The 20,000-nt window shown below is 37.6% G+C and overlaps 9 non-coding genes and 67 pseudogenes across 9 annotated transcripts; all 76 read right to left on the bottom strand.

Moving 5' to 3' along the window:
* Positions 1-103, bottom strand: part of LOC148485687 (5S ribosomal RNA) — a 119-nt pseudogene extending 16 nt beyond the window's left edge.
* Positions 104-218: 115 nt separating this feature from the next.
* Positions 219-337, bottom strand: LOC148485686 (5S ribosomal RNA; annotated as a pseudogene).
* Positions 338-453: 116 nt separating this feature from the next.
* On the bottom strand, positions 454-572 carry LOC148485685 (5S ribosomal RNA; annotated as a pseudogene).
* Positions 573-687: 115 nt separating this feature from the next.
* Positions 688-806, bottom strand: LOC148485684 (5S ribosomal RNA; annotated as a pseudogene).
* A 116-nt stretch (positions 807-922) lies between these two features.
* On the bottom strand, positions 923-1,041 carry LOC148485683 (5S ribosomal RNA; annotated as a pseudogene).
* A 350-nt stretch (positions 1,042-1,391) lies between these two features.
* On the bottom strand, positions 1,392-1,510 carry LOC148485682 (5S ribosomal RNA; annotated as a pseudogene).
* Positions 1,511-1,626: 116 nt separating this feature from the next.
* LOC148485681 (5S ribosomal RNA) lies at positions 1,627-1,745 on the bottom strand (annotated as a pseudogene).
* Positions 1,746-1,860: 115 nt separating this feature from the next.
* Positions 1,861-1,979, bottom strand: LOC148485680 (5S ribosomal RNA; annotated as a pseudogene).
* A 116-nt stretch (positions 1,980-2,095) lies between these two features.
* On the bottom strand, positions 2,096-2,214 carry LOC148485679 (5S ribosomal RNA; annotated as a pseudogene).
* Positions 2,215-2,330: 116 nt separating this feature from the next.
* On the bottom strand, positions 2,331-2,449 carry LOC148485678 (5S ribosomal RNA; annotated as a pseudogene).
* Positions 2,450-2,799: 350 nt separating this feature from the next.
* LOC148485677 (5S ribosomal RNA) lies at positions 2,800-2,918 on the bottom strand (annotated as a pseudogene).
* A 116-nt stretch (positions 2,919-3,034) lies between these two features.
* LOC148485676 (5S ribosomal RNA) lies at positions 3,035-3,153 on the bottom strand (annotated as a pseudogene).
* Positions 3,154-3,269: 116 nt separating this feature from the next.
* Positions 3,270-3,388, bottom strand: LOC148485675 (5S ribosomal RNA). Its single transcript, XR_015871780.1, has one exon. It is a non-coding gene; the product is annotated as a 5S ribosomal RNA (ribosomal RNA).
* Positions 3,389-3,738: 350 nt separating this feature from the next.
* On the bottom strand, positions 3,739-3,857 carry LOC148485674 (5S ribosomal RNA; annotated as a pseudogene).
* Positions 3,858-3,973: 116 nt separating this feature from the next.
* LOC148485673 (5S ribosomal RNA) lies at positions 3,974-4,092 on the bottom strand (annotated as a pseudogene).
* Positions 4,093-4,208: 116 nt separating this feature from the next.
* LOC148485672 (5S ribosomal RNA) lies at positions 4,209-4,327 on the bottom strand. Its single transcript, XR_015871779.1, has one exon. It is a non-coding gene; the product is annotated as a 5S ribosomal RNA (ribosomal RNA).
* A 116-nt stretch (positions 4,328-4,443) lies between these two features.
* LOC148485671 (5S ribosomal RNA) lies at positions 4,444-4,562 on the bottom strand (annotated as a pseudogene).
* Positions 4,563-4,911: 349 nt separating this feature from the next.
* LOC148485670 (5S ribosomal RNA) lies at positions 4,912-5,030 on the bottom strand (annotated as a pseudogene).
* Positions 5,031-5,146: 116 nt separating this feature from the next.
* Positions 5,147-5,265, bottom strand: LOC148485669 (5S ribosomal RNA; annotated as a pseudogene).
* A 115-nt stretch (positions 5,266-5,380) lies between these two features.
* On the bottom strand, positions 5,381-5,499 carry LOC148485668 (5S ribosomal RNA; annotated as a pseudogene).
* A 116-nt stretch (positions 5,500-5,615) lies between these two features.
* Positions 5,616-5,734, bottom strand: LOC148485667 (5S ribosomal RNA; annotated as a pseudogene).
* Positions 5,735-5,850: 116 nt separating this feature from the next.
* Positions 5,851-5,969, bottom strand: LOC148485666 (5S ribosomal RNA; annotated as a pseudogene).
* A 350-nt stretch (positions 5,970-6,319) lies between these two features.
* On the bottom strand, positions 6,320-6,438 carry LOC148485665 (5S ribosomal RNA; annotated as a pseudogene).
* A 116-nt stretch (positions 6,439-6,554) lies between these two features.
* On the bottom strand, positions 6,555-6,673 carry LOC148485664 (5S ribosomal RNA). The gene has a single exon (XR_015871778.1). It is a non-coding gene; the product is annotated as a 5S ribosomal RNA (ribosomal RNA).
* A 116-nt stretch (positions 6,674-6,789) lies between these two features.
* On the bottom strand, positions 6,790-6,908 carry LOC148485663 (5S ribosomal RNA). Its single transcript, XR_015871777.1, has one exon. It is a non-coding gene; the product is annotated as a 5S ribosomal RNA (ribosomal RNA).
* A 116-nt stretch (positions 6,909-7,024) lies between these two features.
* LOC148485662 (5S ribosomal RNA) lies at positions 7,025-7,143 on the bottom strand (annotated as a pseudogene).
* A 349-nt stretch (positions 7,144-7,492) lies between these two features.
* LOC148485661 (5S ribosomal RNA) lies at positions 7,493-7,611 on the bottom strand (annotated as a pseudogene).
* Positions 7,612-7,727: 116 nt separating this feature from the next.
* On the bottom strand, positions 7,728-7,846 carry LOC148485660 (5S ribosomal RNA; annotated as a pseudogene).
* A 115-nt stretch (positions 7,847-7,961) lies between these two features.
* Positions 7,962-8,080, bottom strand: LOC148485659 (5S ribosomal RNA; annotated as a pseudogene).
* Positions 8,081-8,196: 116 nt separating this feature from the next.
* Positions 8,197-8,315, bottom strand: LOC148485658 (5S ribosomal RNA; annotated as a pseudogene).
* Positions 8,316-8,431: 116 nt separating this feature from the next.
* LOC148485657 (5S ribosomal RNA) lies at positions 8,432-8,550 on the bottom strand (annotated as a pseudogene).
* A 116-nt stretch (positions 8,551-8,666) lies between these two features.
* On the bottom strand, positions 8,667-8,785 carry LOC148485656 (5S ribosomal RNA; annotated as a pseudogene).
* A 116-nt stretch (positions 8,786-8,901) lies between these two features.
* On the bottom strand, positions 8,902-9,020 carry LOC148485655 (5S ribosomal RNA; annotated as a pseudogene).
* Positions 9,021-9,135: 115 nt separating this feature from the next.
* Positions 9,136-9,254, bottom strand: LOC148485654 (5S ribosomal RNA; annotated as a pseudogene).
* A 116-nt stretch (positions 9,255-9,370) lies between these two features.
* On the bottom strand, positions 9,371-9,489 carry LOC148485653 (5S ribosomal RNA). Its single transcript, XR_015871555.1, has one exon. It is a non-coding gene; the product is annotated as a 5S ribosomal RNA (ribosomal RNA).
* A 115-nt stretch (positions 9,490-9,604) lies between these two features.
* LOC148485652 (5S ribosomal RNA) lies at positions 9,605-9,723 on the bottom strand (annotated as a pseudogene).
* Positions 9,724-9,839: 116 nt separating this feature from the next.
* On the bottom strand, positions 9,840-9,958 carry LOC148485651 (5S ribosomal RNA; annotated as a pseudogene).
* Positions 9,959-10,073: 115 nt separating this feature from the next.
* Positions 10,074-10,192, bottom strand: LOC148485650 (5S ribosomal RNA; annotated as a pseudogene).
* A 116-nt stretch (positions 10,193-10,308) lies between these two features.
* Positions 10,309-10,427, bottom strand: LOC148485649 (5S ribosomal RNA; annotated as a pseudogene).
* A 116-nt stretch (positions 10,428-10,543) lies between these two features.
* Positions 10,544-10,662, bottom strand: LOC148485648 (5S ribosomal RNA; annotated as a pseudogene).
* Positions 10,663-10,777: 115 nt separating this feature from the next.
* On the bottom strand, positions 10,778-10,896 carry LOC148485647 (5S ribosomal RNA; annotated as a pseudogene).
* Positions 10,897-11,012: 116 nt separating this feature from the next.
* LOC148485646 (5S ribosomal RNA) lies at positions 11,013-11,131 on the bottom strand. The gene has a single exon (XR_015871554.1). It is a non-coding gene; the product is annotated as a 5S ribosomal RNA (ribosomal RNA).
* Positions 11,132-11,246: 115 nt separating this feature from the next.
* Positions 11,247-11,365, bottom strand: LOC148485645 (5S ribosomal RNA; annotated as a pseudogene).
* A 116-nt stretch (positions 11,366-11,481) lies between these two features.
* Positions 11,482-11,600, bottom strand: LOC148485644 (5S ribosomal RNA; annotated as a pseudogene).
* Positions 11,601-11,715: 115 nt separating this feature from the next.
* LOC148485643 (5S ribosomal RNA) lies at positions 11,716-11,834 on the bottom strand (annotated as a pseudogene).
* Positions 11,835-11,950: 116 nt separating this feature from the next.
* On the bottom strand, positions 11,951-12,069 carry LOC148485642 (5S ribosomal RNA; annotated as a pseudogene).
* A 116-nt stretch (positions 12,070-12,185) lies between these two features.
* LOC148485641 (5S ribosomal RNA) lies at positions 12,186-12,304 on the bottom strand (annotated as a pseudogene).
* A 116-nt stretch (positions 12,305-12,420) lies between these two features.
* Positions 12,421-12,539, bottom strand: LOC148485640 (5S ribosomal RNA; annotated as a pseudogene).
* Positions 12,540-12,655: 116 nt separating this feature from the next.
* LOC148485639 (5S ribosomal RNA) lies at positions 12,656-12,774 on the bottom strand (annotated as a pseudogene).
* Positions 12,775-12,885: 111 nt separating this feature from the next.
* On the bottom strand, positions 12,886-13,004 carry LOC148485638 (5S ribosomal RNA; annotated as a pseudogene).
* A 350-nt stretch (positions 13,005-13,354) lies between these two features.
* LOC148485637 (5S ribosomal RNA) lies at positions 13,355-13,473 on the bottom strand (annotated as a pseudogene).
* A 116-nt stretch (positions 13,474-13,589) lies between these two features.
* On the bottom strand, positions 13,590-13,708 carry LOC148485636 (5S ribosomal RNA; annotated as a pseudogene).
* Positions 13,709-13,823: 115 nt separating this feature from the next.
* On the bottom strand, positions 13,824-13,942 carry LOC148485635 (5S ribosomal RNA; annotated as a pseudogene).
* Positions 13,943-14,058: 116 nt separating this feature from the next.
* LOC148485634 (5S ribosomal RNA) lies at positions 14,059-14,177 on the bottom strand (annotated as a pseudogene).
* A 116-nt stretch (positions 14,178-14,293) lies between these two features.
* On the bottom strand, positions 14,294-14,412 carry LOC148485633 (5S ribosomal RNA; annotated as a pseudogene).
* Positions 14,413-14,762: 350 nt separating this feature from the next.
* On the bottom strand, positions 14,763-14,881 carry LOC148485632 (5S ribosomal RNA; annotated as a pseudogene).
* Positions 14,882-14,997: 116 nt separating this feature from the next.
* LOC148485631 (5S ribosomal RNA) lies at positions 14,998-15,116 on the bottom strand (annotated as a pseudogene).
* A 116-nt stretch (positions 15,117-15,232) lies between these two features.
* Positions 15,233-15,351, bottom strand: LOC148485630 (5S ribosomal RNA). Its single transcript, XR_015871776.1, has one exon. It is a non-coding gene; the product is annotated as a 5S ribosomal RNA (ribosomal RNA).
* Positions 15,352-15,467: 116 nt separating this feature from the next.
* LOC148485629 (5S ribosomal RNA) lies at positions 15,468-15,586 on the bottom strand (annotated as a pseudogene).
* A 349-nt stretch (positions 15,587-15,935) lies between these two features.
* Positions 15,936-16,054, bottom strand: LOC148485628 (5S ribosomal RNA; annotated as a pseudogene).
* A 116-nt stretch (positions 16,055-16,170) lies between these two features.
* On the bottom strand, positions 16,171-16,289 carry LOC148485627 (5S ribosomal RNA; annotated as a pseudogene).
* A 115-nt stretch (positions 16,290-16,404) lies between these two features.
* Positions 16,405-16,523, bottom strand: LOC148485626 (5S ribosomal RNA; annotated as a pseudogene).
* Positions 16,524-16,639: 116 nt separating this feature from the next.
* LOC148485625 (5S ribosomal RNA) lies at positions 16,640-16,758 on the bottom strand (annotated as a pseudogene).
* Positions 16,759-16,874: 116 nt separating this feature from the next.
* On the bottom strand, positions 16,875-16,993 carry LOC148485624 (5S ribosomal RNA; annotated as a pseudogene).
* Positions 16,994-17,109: 116 nt separating this feature from the next.
* Positions 17,110-17,228, bottom strand: LOC148485623 (5S ribosomal RNA). Its single transcript, XR_015871775.1, has one exon. It is a non-coding gene; the product is annotated as a 5S ribosomal RNA (ribosomal RNA).
* A 116-nt stretch (positions 17,229-17,344) lies between these two features.
* On the bottom strand, positions 17,345-17,463 carry LOC148485622 (5S ribosomal RNA; annotated as a pseudogene).
* A 116-nt stretch (positions 17,464-17,579) lies between these two features.
* On the bottom strand, positions 17,580-17,698 carry LOC148485621 (5S ribosomal RNA). Its single transcript, XR_015871553.1, has one exon. It is a non-coding gene; the product is annotated as a 5S ribosomal RNA (ribosomal RNA).
* A 115-nt stretch (positions 17,699-17,813) lies between these two features.
* On the bottom strand, positions 17,814-17,932 carry LOC148485620 (5S ribosomal RNA; annotated as a pseudogene).
* Positions 17,933-18,048: 116 nt separating this feature from the next.
* On the bottom strand, positions 18,049-18,167 carry LOC148485619 (5S ribosomal RNA; annotated as a pseudogene).
* Positions 18,168-18,282: 115 nt separating this feature from the next.
* LOC148485618 (5S ribosomal RNA) lies at positions 18,283-18,401 on the bottom strand (annotated as a pseudogene).
* A 116-nt stretch (positions 18,402-18,517) lies between these two features.
* Positions 18,518-18,636, bottom strand: LOC148485617 (5S ribosomal RNA; annotated as a pseudogene).
* A 116-nt stretch (positions 18,637-18,752) lies between these two features.
* LOC148485616 (5S ribosomal RNA) lies at positions 18,753-18,871 on the bottom strand (annotated as a pseudogene).
* A 116-nt stretch (positions 18,872-18,987) lies between these two features.
* On the bottom strand, positions 18,988-19,106 carry LOC148485615 (5S ribosomal RNA; annotated as a pseudogene).
* Positions 19,107-19,222: 116 nt separating this feature from the next.
* On the bottom strand, positions 19,223-19,341 carry LOC148485614 (5S ribosomal RNA; annotated as a pseudogene).
* A 111-nt stretch (positions 19,342-19,452) lies between these two features.
* LOC148485613 (5S ribosomal RNA) lies at positions 19,453-19,571 on the bottom strand (annotated as a pseudogene).
* Positions 19,572-19,921: 350 nt separating this feature from the next.
* The window catches only part of LOC148485612 (5S ribosomal RNA), a 119-nt pseudogene continuing 40 nt past the window's right edge, over positions 19,922-20,000 (bottom strand).

The following is a 20,000-nucleotide window of genomic DNA, read 5'->3' as shown; positions in this document are numbered from 1 at the left end:
GATTCCTAGGTGGTCTCCCATCCAAGTACTAACCAGGTCCAACACTGCATAGCTTCCAAGATCAGACGAGATTGGGCATGTCCAGTGTGGTTTGGCTGTAGGTGCTCAAAAACATTAACTTTAGACCTCTTTTACTTCTTAACTCAAGTAAATTCATTGATAAGTTGAAAAATTAAATGTAAAATGTAATAGAAAAGAATGTTATGGCTGCATAAAATTACCTACAGCACCTGGTATTCCCAGGTGGTCTCCCATCCAAGTACTAACCAGGCCCAACACTGCATAGCTTCCAAGAACAGACGAGATTTGGCATGTCCAGTGTGGTTTGGCTGTAGGTGCTCAAAAACATTAACTTTAGACCTCTATTACTTCTTAACTCAAGTAAATTCATTGATAAGTTGAAAAAATTAAATTTAAAATGTAATAGAAAAGAATGTTATGGCACAATAAAATTACCTACAGCACCTGGTAATCCCAGGTGGTCTCCCATCCAAGTACTAACCAGGCCCAACACTGCATAGCTTCCAAGATAAGATGAGATTGGGCATGTCCAGTGTGGTTTGGCTGTAGGTGCTCAAAAACATTAACTTTAGACCTATTTTACTTCTTAACTCAAGTAAATTCATTGATAATTTGAAAAAATGAAATGTAAATGTAATAGAAAAGAATGTTTTGGTTGTCTAAAATTACCTACAGCACCTGGTATTCCCAGGTTGTCTCCCATCCAAGTACAAATGAGGCCCAACACTGCATAGCTTCCAAAATCAGACGAGATTGGGCATGTCCAGTGTGGTTTGGCTGTAGCTGCTCAAAAGCATTAAATTTAGACCTCTATTACTTCTTAACTCAAGTAAATTCATTGATAAGTTGAAAAAATTAAATGTAAAATGTAATAGAAAAGAATGTTATGGCAGTATAAAATTACCTACAGCTCCAGGTATTCCCAGGTGGTCTCCCATCCAAGTACTAACCAGGCCCAACACTGCATAGTTTCCAAGATCAGACGAGATTGGGCATGTCCACTGTGGTTTGGCTGTAGGTGCCCAAAAGCGTTAAATTTAGACCGCTTTTACTTCTTAACTCAAGTAAATTCATTGATAAGTTGAAAAAATTAAATGTAAAATGTAATAGAAAAGAATGTTATGGCAGTATAAAATTAACTACTGCAGCTGGTTTTCCCAGGTGGTCTCCCATCCAAGTACTGACCATGCCCAACACTGCATAGCTACCAAGATAAGACGAGATGGGGCATGTCCAGTGTGGATTGGCTGTAGGTGCTCAAAAGTATTAACTTTAGACCTCTTTTACTTCTTAACTCAAGTAAATTCAATGATAAGTTGAAAAAATAAATGTAAAATGTAATAGAAAAGAATGTTATGGCAGTATAAAATTACCTACAGCTCCTGGTATTCCCAGGTGGTCTCCCATCCAAGAACTAACCAGGCCCAACACTGCATAGCTTCCAAGATCAGATGAGATTGGGCATGTCCAGTGTGGTTTGGCTGTAAGTGTTCTAAAACATTAACTTTAGACCTCAATTACTTCTTAACTCAAGTAAATTCATTGATAAGTTGAAAAAATTAAATTTAAAATGTAATAGAAAAGAATGTTATGGCAGTATAAAATTACCTACAGCACCTGGTAATCCCTGGTGGTCTCCCCTCCGAGTACTAACCAGGCCCAACACTGCATAGCTTCCAAGTACAGACGAGATTGGGCATGTCCAGTGTGGTTTGGCTGTAGGTGCTCAAAAACATTAACTTTAGACCTCTTTTACTTCTTAACTCAAGTAAATTCAATGATAAGTTGAAAAATGAAATGTAAAATGTAGTAGAAAAGAATGTTATGGCAGTATAAAATTACCTACAGCACCTGGTGTTCCCAGGTGTTCTCCCATCCAAGTACTAACCAGGCCCAACACTGCATAGCTTCCAAGATCAGACGAGATTGGGCATGTCCAGAGTGGTTTGGCTGTAGGTGCTCAAAACCATTAACTTTAGACCTCTTTTACTTCTTAACTCAAGTAAATTCATTGATAAGTTGAAAAAATTAAATGTAAAATGTAATAGAAAATAATGATATGGCAGTATAAAATTACCTACAGCTCCAGGTATTCCCAGGTGGTCTCCCATCCAAGTACTAACCAGGCCCAACACTGCATAGCTTCCAAGATCAGACGAGATTGGGCATGTCCACTGTGGTTTGGATGTAGGTGCTCAAAAACGTTAAATTTAGACCGCTTTTACTTCTTAACACAAGTAAATTCATTGATAATTTGAAAAAATTAAATGTAAAATGTAATAGAAAAGAAAGTTATGGCAGTATAAAATTACCTACAGCACCTGGGATTCCTAGGTAGTCTCCCATCCAAGTACTAACCAGTCCCAACACTGCATAGCTTCCAAGATCAGACGAGATTGGGCATGTCCAGTGTGGTTTGGCTGTAGGTGCTCAAAAGCATTAACTTTAGACCTCTATTACTTCTTAACTCAAGTAAATTCATTGATAAGTTGAAAAAATTAAATGTAAAATGTAATAGAAAAGAATGTTATGGCAGTATAAAATTACCTACTGCAGCTGGTTTTCCCAGGTGGTCTCCCATCCAAGTACTGACCATGCCCAACACTGAATAGCTACCAAGATAAGACGAGATGGGGAATGTCCAGTGTGGATTGGCTGTAGGTGCTCAAAAGTATTAACTTTAGACCTCTTTTACTTCTTAACTCAAGTAAATTCAATGATAAGTTGAAAAATTAAATGTAAAATGTAATGGAAAAGAATGTTATGGCAGTATAAAATTACCTACAGCTCCTGGTATTCCCAGGTGGTCTCCCATCCAAGTACTAACCAGGCCCAACACTGCATAGCTTCCAAGATCAGACGAGATTGGGCATGTCCAGTGTGGTTTGGCTGTAGGTGCTCAAAACCATTATCTTTAGACCTCTATTACTTCTTAACTCAAGTAAATTCATTGATAAGTTGAAAAAATTAAATTTAAAATGTAATAGAAATGAATGTTATGGCAGTATAAAATTACCTACAGCACCTGGGATTCCTAGGTGGACTCCTATCCAAGTACTAAACAGGTCCAACACTGCATAGCTTCCAAGATCAGACGAGATTGGGCATGTCCAGTGTGGTTTGGCTGTAGGTGCTCAAAAACATTAACTTTAGACCTCTTTTACTTCTTAACTCAAGTAAATTCATTGATAAGTTGAAAAAATTAAATGTAAAATGTAATAGAAAAGAATGTTATGGCTGCATAAAATTACCTACAGCACCTGGTATTCCCAGGTGGTCTCCCATCCAAGTACTAACCAGGCCCAACACTGCATAGCTTCCAAGATCAGACGAGATTGGGCATGTCCAGTGTGGTTTGGCTGTAGGTGCTCAAAAACATTAACTTTAGACCTCTATTACTTCTTAACTCAAGTAAATTCATTGATAAGTTGAAAAAATTAAATGTAAAATGTAATAGAAAAGAATGTTATGGCAGTATAAAATTACCTACTGCAGCTGGTTTTCCCAGGTGGTCTCCCATCCAAGTACTGACCATGCCCAACACTGAATAGCTACCAAGATAAGACGAGATGGGGAATGTCCAGTGTGGATTGGCTGTAGGGGCTCAAAAGTATAAACTTTAGACCTCTTTTACTTCTTAACTCATGTAAATTCAATGATAAGTTGAAAAATTAAATGTAAAATGTAATGGAAAAGAATGTTATGGCAGTATAAAATTACCTACAGCTCCTGGTATTCCCAGGTGGTCTCCCATCCAAGTACTAACCAGGCCCAACACTGCATAGCTTCCAAGATCAGACGAGATTGGGAATGTCCAGTGTGGTTTGGCTGTAGGTGCTCAAAAACATTATCTTTAGACCTCTATTACTTCTTAACTCAAGTTAATTCATTGATAAGTTGAAAAAATTAAATTTAAAATGTAATAGAAAAGAATGTTATGGCAGTATAAAATTACCTACAGCACCAGGGATTCCTAGCTGGTCGCCTATCCAAGTACTAAACAGGTCCAACACTGCATAGCTTCCAAGATCAGACGAGATTGGGCATGTCCAGTGTGGTTTGGCTGTAGGTGCTCAAAAACATTAACTTTAGACCTCTTTTACTTCTTAACTCAAGTAAATTCATTGATAAGTTGAAAAAATTAAATGTAAAATGTAATAGAAAAGAATGTTATGGCTGCATAAAATTACCTACAGCACCTGGTATTCCCAGGTGGTCTCCCATCCAAGTACTAACCAGGCCCAACACTGCATAGCTTCCAAGATCAGACGAGATTGGGCATGTCCAGTGTGGTTTGGCTGTAGGTGCTCAAAAACATTAACTTTAGACCTCTATTACTTCTTAACTCAAGTAAATTCATTGATAATTTGAACAAATTAAATTTAAAATGTAATAGAAAAGAATGTTATGGCAGTATAAAATTACCTACAGCACCTGGTAATCTCTGGTGGTCTCCCATCCAAGTACTAACCAGGCACAACACTGCATAGCTTCCAAGTTCAGACGAGATTGGGCATGTCCAGTGTGGTTTGGCTGTAGGTGCTAGAAACCTTAACTTTAGACCTCTTTTACTTCTTAACTCAAGTAAATTCATTGATAAGTTGAAAAAATTAAATGTAAAATGTAATAGAAAATAATGTTATGGCAGTATAAAATTAACTACTGCAGCTGGTTTTCCCAGGTGGTCTCCCATCCAAGTACTGACCATGCCCAACACTGCATAGCTACCAAGATAAGATGAGATGGGGCATGTCCAGTGTGGATTGGCTGTAGGTGCTCAAAAGTATTAACTTTAGACCTCTTTTACTTCTTAACTCAAGTAAATTCAATGATAAGTTGAAAAATTTAATGTAAAATGTAATAGAAAAGAATGTTATGGCAGTATAAAATTACCTACAGCTCCTGGTATTCCCAGGTGGTCTACCATCCAAGTACTAACCAGGCCCAACACTGCATAGCTTCCAAAATCAGACGAGATTGGGCATGTCCAGTGTGGTTTGGCTGTAGGTGTTCTAAAACATTAACTTTAGACCTCAATTACTTCTTAACTCAAGTAAATTCATTGATAAGTTGAAAAAATTAAATTTAAAATGTAATAGAAAAGAATGTTATAGCAGTATAAAATTACCTACAGCACTTGGTAATCCCTGGTGGTCTCCCCTCCGAGTACTAACCAGGCCCAACACTGCATAGCTTCCAAGTACAGACGAGATTGGGCATGTCCAGTGTGGTTTGGCTGTAGGTGCTCAAAAACATTATCTTTAGACCTCTTTTAATTCTTAACTCAAGTAAATTCAATGATAAGTTGAAAAATGAAATGTAAAATGTAATAGAAAAGAATGTTATGGCAGTATAAAATTACCTACAGCACCTGGTATTCCCAGGTGGTCTCCCATCCAAGTACTAACCAGGCCCAACACTGCATAGCTTCCAAGATCAGACAAGATTGGGCATGTCCAGTGTGGTTTGGCTGTAGGTGCTCAAAACCATTAACTTTAGACCTCTTTTACTTCTTAACTCAAGTAAATTCATTGATAAGTTGAAAAAATTAAATGTAAAATGTAATAGAAAATAATGTTATGGCAGTATAAAATTACCTACAGCTCCAGGTATTCCCAGGTGGTCTCCCATCCAAGTACTAACCAGGCCCAACACTGCATAGATTCCAAGATCAGACGAGATTGGGCATGTCCACTGTGGTTTGGATGTAGGTGCTCAAAAGCGTTAAATTTAGACCGCTTTTACTTCTTAACACAAGTAAATTCATTGATAATTTGAAAAAATTAAATGTAAAATGTAATAGAAAAGAAAGTTATGGCAGTATAAAATTACCTACAGCACCTGGGATTCCTAGGTAGTCTCCCATCCAAGTACTAACCAGTCCCAACACTGCATAGCTTCCAAGATCAGACGAGATTGGGCATGTCCAGTGTGGTTTGGCTGTAGGTGCTCAAAAGCATTAACTTTAGACCTCTATTACTTCTTAACTCAAGTAAATTCATTGATAAGTTGAAAAAATTAAATGTAAAATGTAATAGAAAAGAATGTTATGGCAGTATAAAATTACCTACTGCAGCTGGTTTTCCCAGGTGGTCTCCCATCCAAGTACTGACCATACCCAACACTGAATAGCTACCAAGATAAGACGAGATGGGGAATGTCCAGTGTGGATTGGCTGTAGGTGCTCAAAAGTATTAACTTTAGACCTCTTTTACTTCTTAACTCAAGTAAATTCAATGATAAGTTGAAAAATTAAATGTAAAATGTAATGGAAAAGAATGTTATGGCAGTATAAAATTACCTACAGCTCCTGGTATTCCCAGGTGGTCTCCCATCCAAGTACTAACCAAGCCCAACACTGCATAGCTTCCAAGATCAGACGAGATTGGGCATGTCCAGTGTGGTTTGGCTGTAGGTGCTCAAAACCATTATCTTTAGACCTCTATTACTTCTTAACTCAAGTAAATTCATTGATAAGTTGAAAAAATTAAATGTAAAATGTAATAGAAAAGAATGTTATGGCTGCATAAAATTACCTACAGCACCTGGTATTCCCAGGTGGTCTCCCATCCAAGTACTAACCAGGCCCAACACTGCATAGCTTCCAAGATCAGACGAGATTGGGCATGTCCAGTGTGGTTTGGCTGTAGGTGCTCAAAAACATTAACTTTAGACCTCTTTTACTTCTTAACTCAAGTAAATTCATTGATAAGTTGAAAAAATTAAATGTAAAATGTAATAGAAAAGAATGTTATGGCTGCATAAAATTACCTACAGCACCTGGTATTCCCAGGTGGTCTCCCATCCAAGTACTAACCAGGCCCAACACTGCATAGCTTCCAAGATCAGACGAGATTGGGCATGTCCAGTGTGGTTTGGCTGTAGGTGCTCAAAAACATTAACTTTAGACCTCTATTACTTCTTAACTCAAGTAAATTCATTGATAATTTGAACAAATTAAATTTAAAATGTAATAGAAAAGAATGTTATGGCAGTATAAAATCACCTACAGCACCCGGTAATCTCTGGTGGTATCCCATCCAAGTACTAACCAGGCCCAACACTGCATAGCTTCCAAGTTCAGACGAGATTGGGCATGTCCAGTGTGGTTTGGCTGTAGGTGCTAGAAACCTTAACTTTAGACCTCTTTTACTTCTTAACTCAAGTAAATTCATTGATAAGTTGAAAAAATTAAATGTAAAATGTAATAGAAAAGAATGTTATGGCAGTATAAAATTAACTACTGCAGCTGGTTTTCCCAGGTGGTCTCCCATCCAAGTACTGACCATGCCCAACACTGCATAGCTACCAAGATAAGATGAGATGGGGCATGTCCAGTGTGGATTGGCTGTAGGTGCTCAAAAGTATTAACTTTAGACCTCTTTTACTTCTTAACTCAAGTAAATTCAATGATAAGTTGAAAAGTTAAATGTAAAATGTAATAGAAAAGAATGTTATGGCAGTATAAAATTACCTACAGCTCCTGGTATTCCCAGGTGGTCTCCCATCCAAGTACTAACCAGGCCCAACACTGCATAGCTTCCAAGATCAGACGAGATTGGGCATGTCCAGTGTGGTTTGGCTGTAGGTGTTCTAAAACATTAACTTTAGACCTCAATTACTTCTTAACTCAAGTAAATTCATTGATAAGTTGAAAAAATTAAATTTAAAATGTAATAGAAAAGAATGTTATGGCAGTATAAAATTACCTACAGCACCTGGTAATCCCTGGTGGTCTCCCCTCCGAGTACTAACCAGGCCCAACACTGCATAGCTTCCAAGTACAGACGAGATTGGGCATGTCCAGTGTGGTTTGGCTGTAGGTGCTCAAAAACATTAACTTTAGACCTCTTTTACTTCTTAACTCAAGTAAATTCAATGATAAGTTGAAAAATGAAATGTAAAATGTAATAGAAAAGAATGTTATGGCAGTATAAAATCACCTACAGCACCTGGTATTCCCAGGTGGTCTCCCATCCAAGTACTAACCAGGCCCAACACTGCATAGCTTCCAAGATCAGACGAGATTGAGCATGTCCAGTCTGGTTTGGCTGTAGGTGCTCAAAACCATTAACTTTAGACCTCTTTTACTTCTTAACTCAAGTAAATTCATTGATAAGTTGAAAAAATTAAATGTAAAATGTAATAGAAAATAATGTTATGGCAGTATAAAATTACCTACAGCTCCAGGTATTCCCAGGTGGTCTCCCATCCAAGTACTAACCAGGCCCAACACTGCATAGCTTCCAAGATCAGATGAGATTGGGCATGTCCACTGTGGTTTGGATGTAGGTGCTCAAAAGCGTTAAATTTAGACCGCTTTTACTTCTTAACACAAGTAAATTCATTGATAATTTGAAAAAATTAAATGTAAAGTGTAATAGAAAAGAAAGTTATGGCAGTATAAAATTACCTACAGCACCTGGGATTCCTAGGTAGTCTCCTATCCAAGTACTAAACAGGTCCAACACTGCATAGCTTCCAAGATCAGACGAGATTGGGCATGTTCAGTGTGGTTTGGCTGTAGGTGCTCAAAAACATTAACTTTAGACCTCTTTTACTTCTTAACTCAAGTAAATTCATTGATAAGTTGAAAAAATTAAATGTAAAATGTAATAGAAAAGAATGTTATGGCTGCATAAAATTACCTACAGCACCTGGTATTCCCAGGTGGTCTCCCATCCAAGTACTAACCAGGCCCAACACTGCATAGCTTCCAAAATCAGATGAGATTGGGCATGTCCAGTGTGGTTTGGCTGTAGGTGCTCAAAAACATTAACTTTAGACCTCTATTACTTCTTAACTCAAGTAAATTCATTGATAAGTTGAACAAATTAAATTTAAAATGTAATAGAAAAGAATGTTATGGCAGTATAAACTTACCTACAGCACCTGGTAATCCCTGGTGGTCTCCCATCCAAGTACTAACCAGGCCCAACACTGCATAGCTTCCAAGTTCAGACGAGATTGGGCATGTCCAGTGTGGTTTGGCTGTAGGTGCTCAAAAACATTAACTTTAGACCTCTTTTACTTCTTAACTCAAGTAAATTCAATGATAAGTTGAAAAATGAAATGTAAAATGTAATAGAAAAGAATGTTATGGCAGTATAAAATTACCTACAGCACCTGGTATTCCCAGGTGGTCTCCCATCCAAGTACTAACCAGGCCCAACACTGCATAGCTTCCAAGATCAGACGAGACTGGGCATGTCCAGTGTGGTTTGGGTGTAGATGCTCATAACCATTATCTTTAGACCTCTTTTACTTCTTAACTCAAGTAAATTCATAGATAAGTTGAAAAAAATAAAAGTAAAATGTAATAGAAAAGAATGTTATGGCAGTATAAAATTACCTACAGCACCTGGTATTCCCAGGTGGTCTCCCATCCAAGTACTAACCAGGCCCAACACTGCATAGTTTCCAAGATCAGACGAGATTGGGCATGTCCAGTGTGGTTTGGCTGTAGGTGCCCAAAAGCATTAACTTTAGACCTCTTTTACTTCTTAACTCAAGTAAATTCAATGATAAGTTGTAAAATTCAATGTAAAATATAATAGAAAAGAATGTTATGGCAGTATAAAATTACCTACAGCACCTGGTATTCCCAGGTGGTCTCCAATCCAAGTACTAACCAGGCCCAACACTGCATAGCTTCCAAGATCAGACAAGATTGGGCATGTCCAGTGTGGTTTGGCTGTAGGTGCGCAAAAGCATTAACTTTAGACCTCTATTACTTCTTAACTCAAGTAAATTCATTGATAAGTTGAAAAAATTAAATGTAAAATGTAATAGAAAAGAATGTTATGGCAGTATAAAATTACCTACAGCTCCTGGTATTCCCAGGTGGTCTCCAATCCAAGTGCTAACCAGGCCCAACACTGCATAGCTTCCAAGATCAGACGAGATTGGGCATGTCCAGTGTGGATTGGCTGTAGGTGCTCAAAAACATTAACTTTAGACCTATTTTACTTCTTAACTCAAGTAAATTCAATGATAAGTTGTAAAATTAAATGTAAAATATAATAGAAAAGAATGTTATGGCAGTATAAAATTACCTACAGCTCATGGTATTCCCAGGTGGTCTCCCATCCAAGTACTAACCAGGCCCAACACTGCATAGCTTCCAAGATCAGACAAGATTGGGCATGTCCAGTGTGGTTTGGCTGTAGGTGCGCAAAAGCATTAACTTTAGACCTCTATTACTTCTTAACTCAAGTAAATTCATTGATAAGTTGAAAAAATTAAATGTAAAATGTAATAGAAAAGAATGTTATGGAAGTATAAAATTAACTACAGCACCTGGAATTGCCAGGTGGTCTCCCATCCAAGTACTAACCAGGCCCAACACTGCATAGCTTCCAAGATCAGACGAGATTGGGCATGTCCAGTGTGGTTTGGCTGTAGGTGCTCAAAAACATTAACTTTAGACCTCTATTACTTCTTAACTCAAGTAAATTCATTGATAAGTTGAACAAATTAAATTTAAAATGTAATAGAAAAGAATGTTATGGCAGTATAAACTTACCTACAGCACCTGGTAATCCCTGGTGGTCTCCCATCCAAGTACTAACCAGGCCCAACACTGCATAGCTTCCAAGTTCAGACAAGATTGGGCATGTCCAGTGTGGTGTGGCTGTAGGTGCTCAAAAACATTAACTTTAGACCTCTTTTACTTCTTAACTCAAGTAAATTCAATGATAAGTTGAAAAATGAAATGTAAAATGTAATAGAAAAGAATGTTATGGCAGTATAAAATTACCTACAGCACCTGGTATTCCCAGGTGGTCTCCCATCCAAGTACTAACCAGGCCCAACACTGCATAGCTTCCAAGATCAGACGAGACTGGGCATGTCCAGTGTGGTTTGGGTGTAGATGCTCATAACTATTATCTTTAGACCTCTTTTACTTCTTAACTCAAGTAAATTCATAGATAAGTTGAAAAAAATAAAAGTAAAATGTAATAGAAAAGAATGTTATGGCAGTATAAAATTACCTACAGCACCTGGTATTCCCAGGTGGTCTCCCATCCAAGTACTAACCAGGCCCAACACTGCATAGTTTCCAAGATCAGACGAGATTGGGCATGTCCAGTGTGGTTTGGCTGTAGGTGCCCAAAAGCATTAACTTTAGACCTCTTTTACTTCTTAACTCAAGTAAATTCAATGATAAGTTGTAAAATTAAATGTAAAATATAATAGAAAAGAATGTTATGGCAGTATAAAATTACCTACAGCACCTGGTATTCCCAGGTGGTCTCCAATCCAAGTACTAACCAGGCCCAACACTGCATAGCTTCCAAGATCAGACAAGATTGGGCATGTCCAGTGTGGTTTGGCTGTAGGTGCGCAAAAGCATTAACTTTAGACCTCTATTACTTCTTAACTCAAGTAAATTCATTGATAAGTTGAAAAAATTAAATGTAAAATGTAATAGAAAAGAATGTTATGGCAGTATAAAATTACCTACAGCTCCTGGTATTCCCAGGTGGTCTCCAATCCAAGTGCTAATCAGGCCCAACACTGCATAGCTTCCAAGATCAGACGAGATTGGGCATGTCCAGTGTGGTTTGGCTGTAGGTGCTCAAAAACATTAACTTTAGACCTCTATTACTTCTTAACTCAAGTAAATTCAATGATAAGTTGTAAAATTAAATGTAAAATATAATAGAAAAGAATGTTATGGCAGTATAAAATTACCTACAGCTCATGGTATTCCCAGGTGGTCTCCCATCCAAGTACTAACCAGGCCCAACACTGCATAGCTTCCAAGATCAGACAAGATTGGGCATGTCCAGTGTGGTTTGGCTGTAGGTGCGCAAAAGCATTAACTTTAGACCTCTATTACTTCTTAACTCAAGTAAATTCATTGATAAGTTGAAAAAATTAAATGTAAAATGTAATAGAAAAGAATGTTATGGAAGTATAAAATTAACTACAGCACCTGGTATTGCCAGGTGGTCTCCCATCCAAGTACTAACCAGGCCCAACACTGCATAGCTTCCAAGATCAGATGAGATTGGGCATGTCCAGTGTGGTTTGGCTGTAGGTGCTCAAAAACATTAACTTTAGACCTCTTTTACTTCTTAACTCAAGTAAATTTATTGATAAGTTGAAAAAATTAAATGTAAAATGTTCTAGAAAAGAATGTTATGGCAGTATAAAAATACCTACAGCACCTGGTATTCCCAGGTGGTCTCCCATCCAAGTACAAACCAGGCCAAACACTGCAGAGCTTCCAAGATCAGACGAGATTGGGCATGTCCAGTGTGGTTTGACTGTAGGTGCTCAAAAACATTAACTTTAGACATCTTTAACTTCTTAACTCAAGTAAATTCATTGACAAGTTGAAAAAATTAAATGTAAAATTTAATAGAAAAGAATGTTATGGCAGTATAAAATTACCTACAGCACCTGATATTCCCAGGTGGTCTCCCATTCAAGTACTAACCAGGCCCAACACTGCATAACTTCCAAGATCAGACGAGATTGGGCATGTCCAGTGTGGTTTGGCTATAGGCGCTCAAAAACATTAAATTTAGACCTCTTTTACTTCTTAACTCAAGTAAATTAATTGATAAGTTGAAAAAATGTAATATAAAATGTAATAGAAAAGAATGTTATGGCTATATAAAATTACCTACAGCACCAGGGATTCCTAGGTGGTCTCCCATCCAAGTACTATCCAGGCCCAACACTGCATAGCTTCCAATATCAGACGAGTTTGGGCATGTCCAGTGTGGTTTGGCTGTAGGTGCTCAGAGACATTAACTTTAGACCTCTTTTACTTCTTTACTCAAGTAAATTCATTGATAAGTTGAAAAAATTAAATGTAAAATGTAATAGACTGTTATGGCAGTATAAAATTACCTACAGCACCTGGGATTCCTAGGTGGTCTCCCATCCAAGTACTAACCAGGCCCAACACTGCAGAGCTTCCAAGATCAGACGAGATTGGGCATGTCCACTGTGGTTTGGCTGTAGGTGCTCAAAAACATTAACTTTAGACCTCTTTTAATTCTTTACTCAAGTAAATTCACTGATAAGTTGAAAAAATTAAATGTAAAATGTAATAGAAAATAATGTTATGGCAGTATAAAATTAACTACTGCAGCTGGTTTTCTCAGGTGGTCTCCCATCCAAGTACTGACCATGCCCAACACTGCATAGCTACCAAGATAAGATGAGATGGGGCATGTCCAGTGTGGATTGGCTGTAGGTGCTCAAAAGTATTAACTTTAGACCTCTTTTACTTCTTAACTCAAGTAAATTCAATGATAAGTTGAAAAATTAAATGTAAAATGTAATAGAAAAGAATGTTATGGCAGTATAAAATTACCTACAGCTCCTGGTATTCCGAGGTGGTCTACCATCCAAGTACTAACCAGGCCCAACACTGCATAGCTTCCAAGATCAGACGAGATTGGGCATGTCCAGTGTGGTTTGGCTGTAGGTGTTCTAAAACATTAACTTTAGACCTCAATTACTTCTTAACTCAAGTAAATTCATTGATAAGTTGAAAAAATTAAATTTAAAATGTAATAGAAAAGAATGTTATGGCAGTATAAAATTACCTACAGCACTTGGTAATCCCTGGTGGTCTCCCCTCCGAGTACTAACCAGGCCCAACACTGCATAGCTTCCAAGTACAGACGAGATTGGGCATGTCCAGTGTGGTTTGGCTGTAGGTGCTCAAAAACATTATCTTTAGACCTCTTTTAATTCTTAACTCAAGTAAATTCAATGATAAGTTGAAAAATGAAATGTAAAATGTAATAGAAAAGAATGTTATGGCAGTATAAAATTACCTACAGCACCTGGTATTCCCAGGTGGTCTCCCATCCAAGTACTAACCAGGCCCAACACTGCATAGCTTCCAAGATCAGACAAGATTGGGCATGTCCAGTGTGGTTTGGCTGTAGGTGCTCAAAACCATTAACTTTAGACCTCTTTTACTTCTTAACTCAAGTAAATTCATTGATAAGTTGAAAAAATTAAATGTAAAATGTAATAGAAAATAATGTTATGGCAGTATAAAATTACCTACAGCTCCAGGTATTCCCAGGTGGTCTCCCATCCAAGTACTAACCAGGCCCAACACTGCATAGATTCCAAGATCAGACGAGATTGGGCATGTCCACTGTGGTTTGGATGTAGGTGCTCAAAAGCGTTAAATTTAGACCGCTTTTACTTCTTAACACAAGTAAATTCATTGATAATTTGAAAAAATTAAATGTAAAATGTAATAGAAAAGAAAGTTATGGCAGTATAAAATTACCTACAGCACCTGGGATTCCTAGGTAGTCTCCCATCCAAGTACTAACCAGTCCCAACACTGCATAGCTTCCAAGATCAGACGAGATTGGGCATGTCCAGTGTGGTTTGGCTGTAGGTGCTCAAAAGCATTAACTTTAGACCTCTATTACTTCTTAACTCAAGTAAATTCATTGATAAGTTGAAAAAATTAAATGTAAAATGTAATAGAAAAGAATGTTATGGCAGTATAAAATTACCTACTGCAGCTGGTTTTCCCAGGTGGTCTCCCATCCAAGTACTGACCATACCCAACACTGAATAGCTACCAAGATAAGACGAGATGGGGAATGTCCAGTGTGGATTGGCTGTAGGTGCTCAAAAGTATTAACTTTAGACCTCTTTTACTTCTTAACTCAAGTAAATTCAATGATAAGTTGAAAAATTAAATGTAAAATGTAATGGAAAAGAATGTTATGGCAGTATAAAATTACCTACAGCTCCTGGTATTCCCAGGTGGTCTCCCATCCAAGTACTAACCAGGCCCAACACTGCATAGCTTCCAAGATCAGACGAGATTGGGCATGTCCAGTGTGGTTTGGCTGTAGGTGCTCAAAACCATTATCTTTAGACCTCTATTACTTCTTAACTCAAGTAAATTCATTGATAAGTTGAAAAAATTAAATTTAAAATGTAATAGAAAAGAATGTTATGGCAGTATAAAATTACCTACAGCACCTGTGATTCCTAGGTGGACTCCTATCCAAGTACTAAACAGGTCCAACACTGCATAGCTTCCAAGATCAGACGAGATTGGGCATGTCCAGTGTGGTTTGGCTGTAGGTGCTCAAAAACATTAACTTTAGACCTCTTTTACTTCTTAACTCAAGTAAATTCATTGATAAGTTGAAAAAATTAAATGTAAAATGTAATAGAAAAGAATGTTATGGCTGCATAAAATTACCTACAGCACCTGGTATTCCCAGGTGGTCTCCCATCCAAGTACTAACCAGGCCCAACACTGCATAGCTTCCAAGATCAGACGAGATTGGGCATGTCCAGTGTGGTTTGGCTGTAGGTGCTCAAAAACATTAACTTTAGACCTCTATTACTTCTTAACTCAAGTAAATTCATTGATAATTTGAACAAATTAAATTTAAAATGTAATAGAAAAGAATGTTATGGCAGTATAAAATTACCTACAGCACCTGGTAATCTCTGGTGGTATCCCATCCAAGTACTAACCAGGCCCAACACTGCATAGCTTCCAAGTTCAGACGAGATTGGGCATGTCCAGTGTGGTTTGGCTGTAGGTGCTAGAAACCTTAACTTTAGACCTCTTTTACTTCTTAACTCAAGTAAATTCATTGATAAGTTGAAAAAATTAAATGTAAAATGTAATAGAAAAGAATGTTATGGCAGTATAAAATTAACTACTGCAGCTGGTTTTCCCAGGTGGTCTCCCATCCAAGTACTGACCATGCCCAACACTGCATAGCTACCAAGATAAGATGAGATGGGGCATGTCCAGTGTGGATTGGCTGTAGGTGCTCAAAAGTATTAACTTTAGACCTCTTTTACTTCTTAACTCAAGTAAATTCAATGATAAGTTGAAAAGTTAAATGTAAAATGTAATAGAAAAGAATGTTATGGCAGTATAAAATTACCTACAGCTCCTGGTATTCCCAGGTGGTCTACCATCCAAGTACTAACCAGGCCCAACACTGCATAGCTTCCAAGATCAGACGAGATTGGGCATGTCCAGTGTGGTTTGGCTGTAGGTGTTCTAAAACATTAACTTTAGACCTCAATTACTTCTTAACTCAAGTAAATTCATTGATAAGTTGAAAAAATTAAATTTAAAATGTAATAGAAAAGAATGTTATGGCAGTATAAAATTACCTACAGCACCTGGTAATCCCTGGTGGTCTCCCCTCCGAGTACTAACCAGGCCCAACACTGCATAGCTTCCAAGTACAGACGAGATTGGGCATGTCCAGTGTGGTTTGGCTGTAGGTGCTCAAAAACATTAACTTTAGACCTCTTTTACTTCTTAACTCAAGTAAATTCAATGATAAGTTGAAAAATGAAATGTAAAATGTAATAGAAAAGAATGTTATGGCAGTATAAAATCACCTACAGCACCTGGTATTCCCAGGTGGTCTCCCATCCAAGTACTAACCAGGCCCAACACTGCATAGCTTCCAAGATCAGACGAGATTGAGCATGTCCAGTCTGGTTTGGCTGTAGGTGCTCAAAACCATTAACTTTAGACCTCTTTTACTTCTTAACTCAAGTAAATTCATTGATAAGTTGAAAAAATTAAATGTAAAATGTAATAGAAAATAATGTTATGGCAGTATAAAATTACCTACAGCTCCAGGTATTCCCAGGTGGTCTCCCATCCAAGTACTAACCAGGCCCAACACTGCATAGCTTCCAAGATCAGATGAGATTGGGCATGTCCACTGTGGTTTGGATGTAGGTGCTCAAAAGCGTTAAATTTAGACCGCTTTTACTTCTTAACACAAGTAAATTCATTGATAATTTGAAAAAATTAAATGTAAAATGTAATAGAAAAGAAAGTTATGGCAGTATAAAATTACCTACAGCACCTGGGATTCCTAGGTAGTCTCCTATCCAAGTACTAAACAGGTCCAACACTGCATAGCTTCCAAGATCAGACGAGATTGGGCATGTCCAGTGTGGTTTGGCTGTAGGTGCTCAAAAACATTAACTTTAGACCTCTTTTACTTCTTAACTCAAGTAAATTCATTGATAAGTTGAAAAAATTAAATGTAAAATGTAATAGAAAAGAATGTTATGGCTGCATAAAATTACCTACAGCACCTGGTATTCCCAGGTGGTCTCCCATCCAAGTACTAACCAGGCCCAACACTGCATAGCTTCCAAGATCAGACGAGATTGGGCATGTCCAGTGTGGTTTGGCTGTAGGTGCTAAAAAACATTATCTTTAGACCTCTATTACTTCTTAACTCAAGTAAATTCATTGATAAGTTGAACAAATTAAATTTAAAATGTAATAGAAAAGAATGTTATGGCAGTATAAACTTACCTACAGCACCTGGTAATCCCTGGTGGTCTCCCATCCAAGTACTAACCAGGCCCAACACTGCATAGCTTCCAAGATCAGACGAGACTGGGCATGTCCAGTGTGGTTTGGGTGTAGATGCTCATAACCATTATCTTTAGACCTCTTTTACTTCTTAACTCAAGTAAATTCATAGATAAGTTGAAAAAAATAAAAGTAAAATGTAATAGAAAAGAATGTTATGGCAGTATAAAATTACCTACAGCACCTGGTATTCCCAGGTGGTCTCCCATCCAAGTACTAACCAGGCCCAACACTGCATAGTTTCCAAGATCAGACGAGATTGGGCATGTCCAGTGTGGTTTGGCTGTAGGTGCCCAAAAGCATTAACTTTAGACCTCTTTTACTTCTTAACTCAAGTAAATTCAATGATAAGTTGTAAAATTAAATGTAAAATATAATAGAAAAGAATGTTATGGCAGTATAAAATTACCTACAGCACCTGGTATTCCCAGGTGGTCTCCAATCCAAGTACTAACCAGGCCCAACACTGCATAGCTTCCAAGATCAGACAAGATTGGGCATGTCCAGTGTGGTTTGGCTGTAGGTGCGCAAAAGCATTAACTTTAGACCTCTATTACTTCTTAACTCAAGTAAATTCATTGATAAGTTGAAAAAATTAAATGTAAAATGTAATAGAAAAGAATGTTATGGCAGTATAAAATTACCTACAGCTCCTGGTATTCCCAGGTGGTCTCCAATCCAAGTGCTAATCAGGCCCAACACTGCATAGCTTCCAAGATCAGACGAGATTGGGCATGTCCAGTGTGGTTTGGCTGTAGGTGCTCAAAAACATTAACTTTAGACCTCTATTACTTCTTAACTCAAGTAAATTCAATGATAAGTTGTAAAATTAAATGTAAAATATAATAGAAAAGAATGTTATGGCAGTATAAAATTACCTACAGCTCATGGTATTCCCAGGTGGTCTCCCATCCAAGTACTAACCAGGCCCAACACTGCATAGCTTCCAAGATCAGACAAGATTGGGCATGTCCAGTGTGGTTTGGCTGTAGGTGCGCAAAAGCATTAACTTTAGACCTCTATTACTTCTTAACTCAAGTAAATTCATTGATAAGTTGAAAAAATTAAATGTAAAATGTAATAGAAAAGAATGTTATGGAAGTATAAAATTAACTACAGCACCTGGTATTGCCAGGTGGTCTCCCATCCAAGTACTAACCAGGCCCAACACTGCATAGCTTCCAAGATCAGATGAGATTGGGCATGTCCAGTGTGGTTTGGCTGTAGGTGCTCAAAAACATTAACTTTAGACCTCTTTTACTTCTTAACTCAAGTAAATTTATTGATAAGTTGAAAAAATTAAATGTAAAATGTTCTAGAAAAGAATGTTATGGCAGTATAAAAATACCTACAGCACCTGGTATTCCCAGGTGGTCTCCCATCCAAGTACAAACCAGGCCAAACACAGCAGAGCTTCCAAGATCAGACGAGATTGGGCATGTCCAGTGTGGTTTGACTGTAGGTGCTCAAAAACATTAACTTTAGACATCTTTAACTTCTTAAATCAAGTAAATTCATTGACAAGTTGAAAAAATTAAATGTAAAATTTAATAGAAAAGAATGTTATGGCAGTATAAAATTACCTACAGCACCTGATATTCCCAGGTGGTCTCCCATTCAAGTACTAACCAGGCCCAACACTGCATAACTTCCAAGATCAGACGAGATTGGGCATGTCCAGTGTGGTTTGGCTATAGGCGCTCAAAAACATTAAATTTAGACCTCTTTTACTTCTTAACTCAAGTAAATTAATTGATAAGTTGAAAAAATGTAATGTAAAATGTAATAGAAAAGAATGTTATGGCTATATAAAATTACCTACAGCACCAGGGATTCCTAGGTGGTCTCCCATCCAAGTACTATCCAGGCCCAACACTGCATAGCTTCCAATATCAGACGAGTTTGGGCATGTCCAGTGTGGTTTGGCTGTAGGTGCTCAGAGACATTAACTTTAGACCTCTTTTACTTCTTTACTCAAGTAAATTCATTGATAAGTTGAAAAAATTAAATGTAAAATGTAATAGACTGTTATGGCAGTATAAAATTACCTACAGCACCTGGGATTCCTAGGTGGTCTCCCATCCAAGTACTAACCAGGCCCAACACTGCAGAGCTTCCAAGATCAGACGAGATTGGGTATGTCCACTGTGGTTTGGCTGTAGGTGCTCAAAAACATTAACTTTAGACCTCTTTTACTTCTTTACTCAAGTAAATTCACTGATAAGTTGAAAAAATTAAATGTAAAATGTAATAGAAAATAATGTTATGGCAGTATAAAATTAACTACTGCAGCTGGTTTTCCCAGGTGGTCTCCCATCCAAGTACTGACCATGCCCAACACTGCATAGCTACCAAGATAAGATGAGATGGGGCATGTCCAGTGTGGATTGGCTGTAGGTGCTCAAAAGTATTAACTTTAGACCTCTTTTACTTCTTAACTCAAGTAAATTCAATGATAAGTTGAAAAATTAAATGTAAAATGTAATAGAAAAGAATGTTATGGCAGTATAAAATTACCTACAGCTCCTGGTATTCCCAGGTGGTCTACCATCCAAGTACTAACCAGGCCCAACACTGCATAGCTTCCAAGATC

Source organism: Taudactylus pleione, unplaced genomic scaffold, assembly GCF_031769625.1.
Source record: "Taudactylus pleione unplaced genomic scaffold, aTauple2 ptg000550l, whole genome shotgun sequence".
NCBI lineage: Eukaryota > Metazoa > Chordata > Amphibia > Anura > Myobatrachidae > Taudactylus > Taudactylus pleione.
This window is presented reverse-complemented; position numbering and strand designations above follow the sequence as displayed.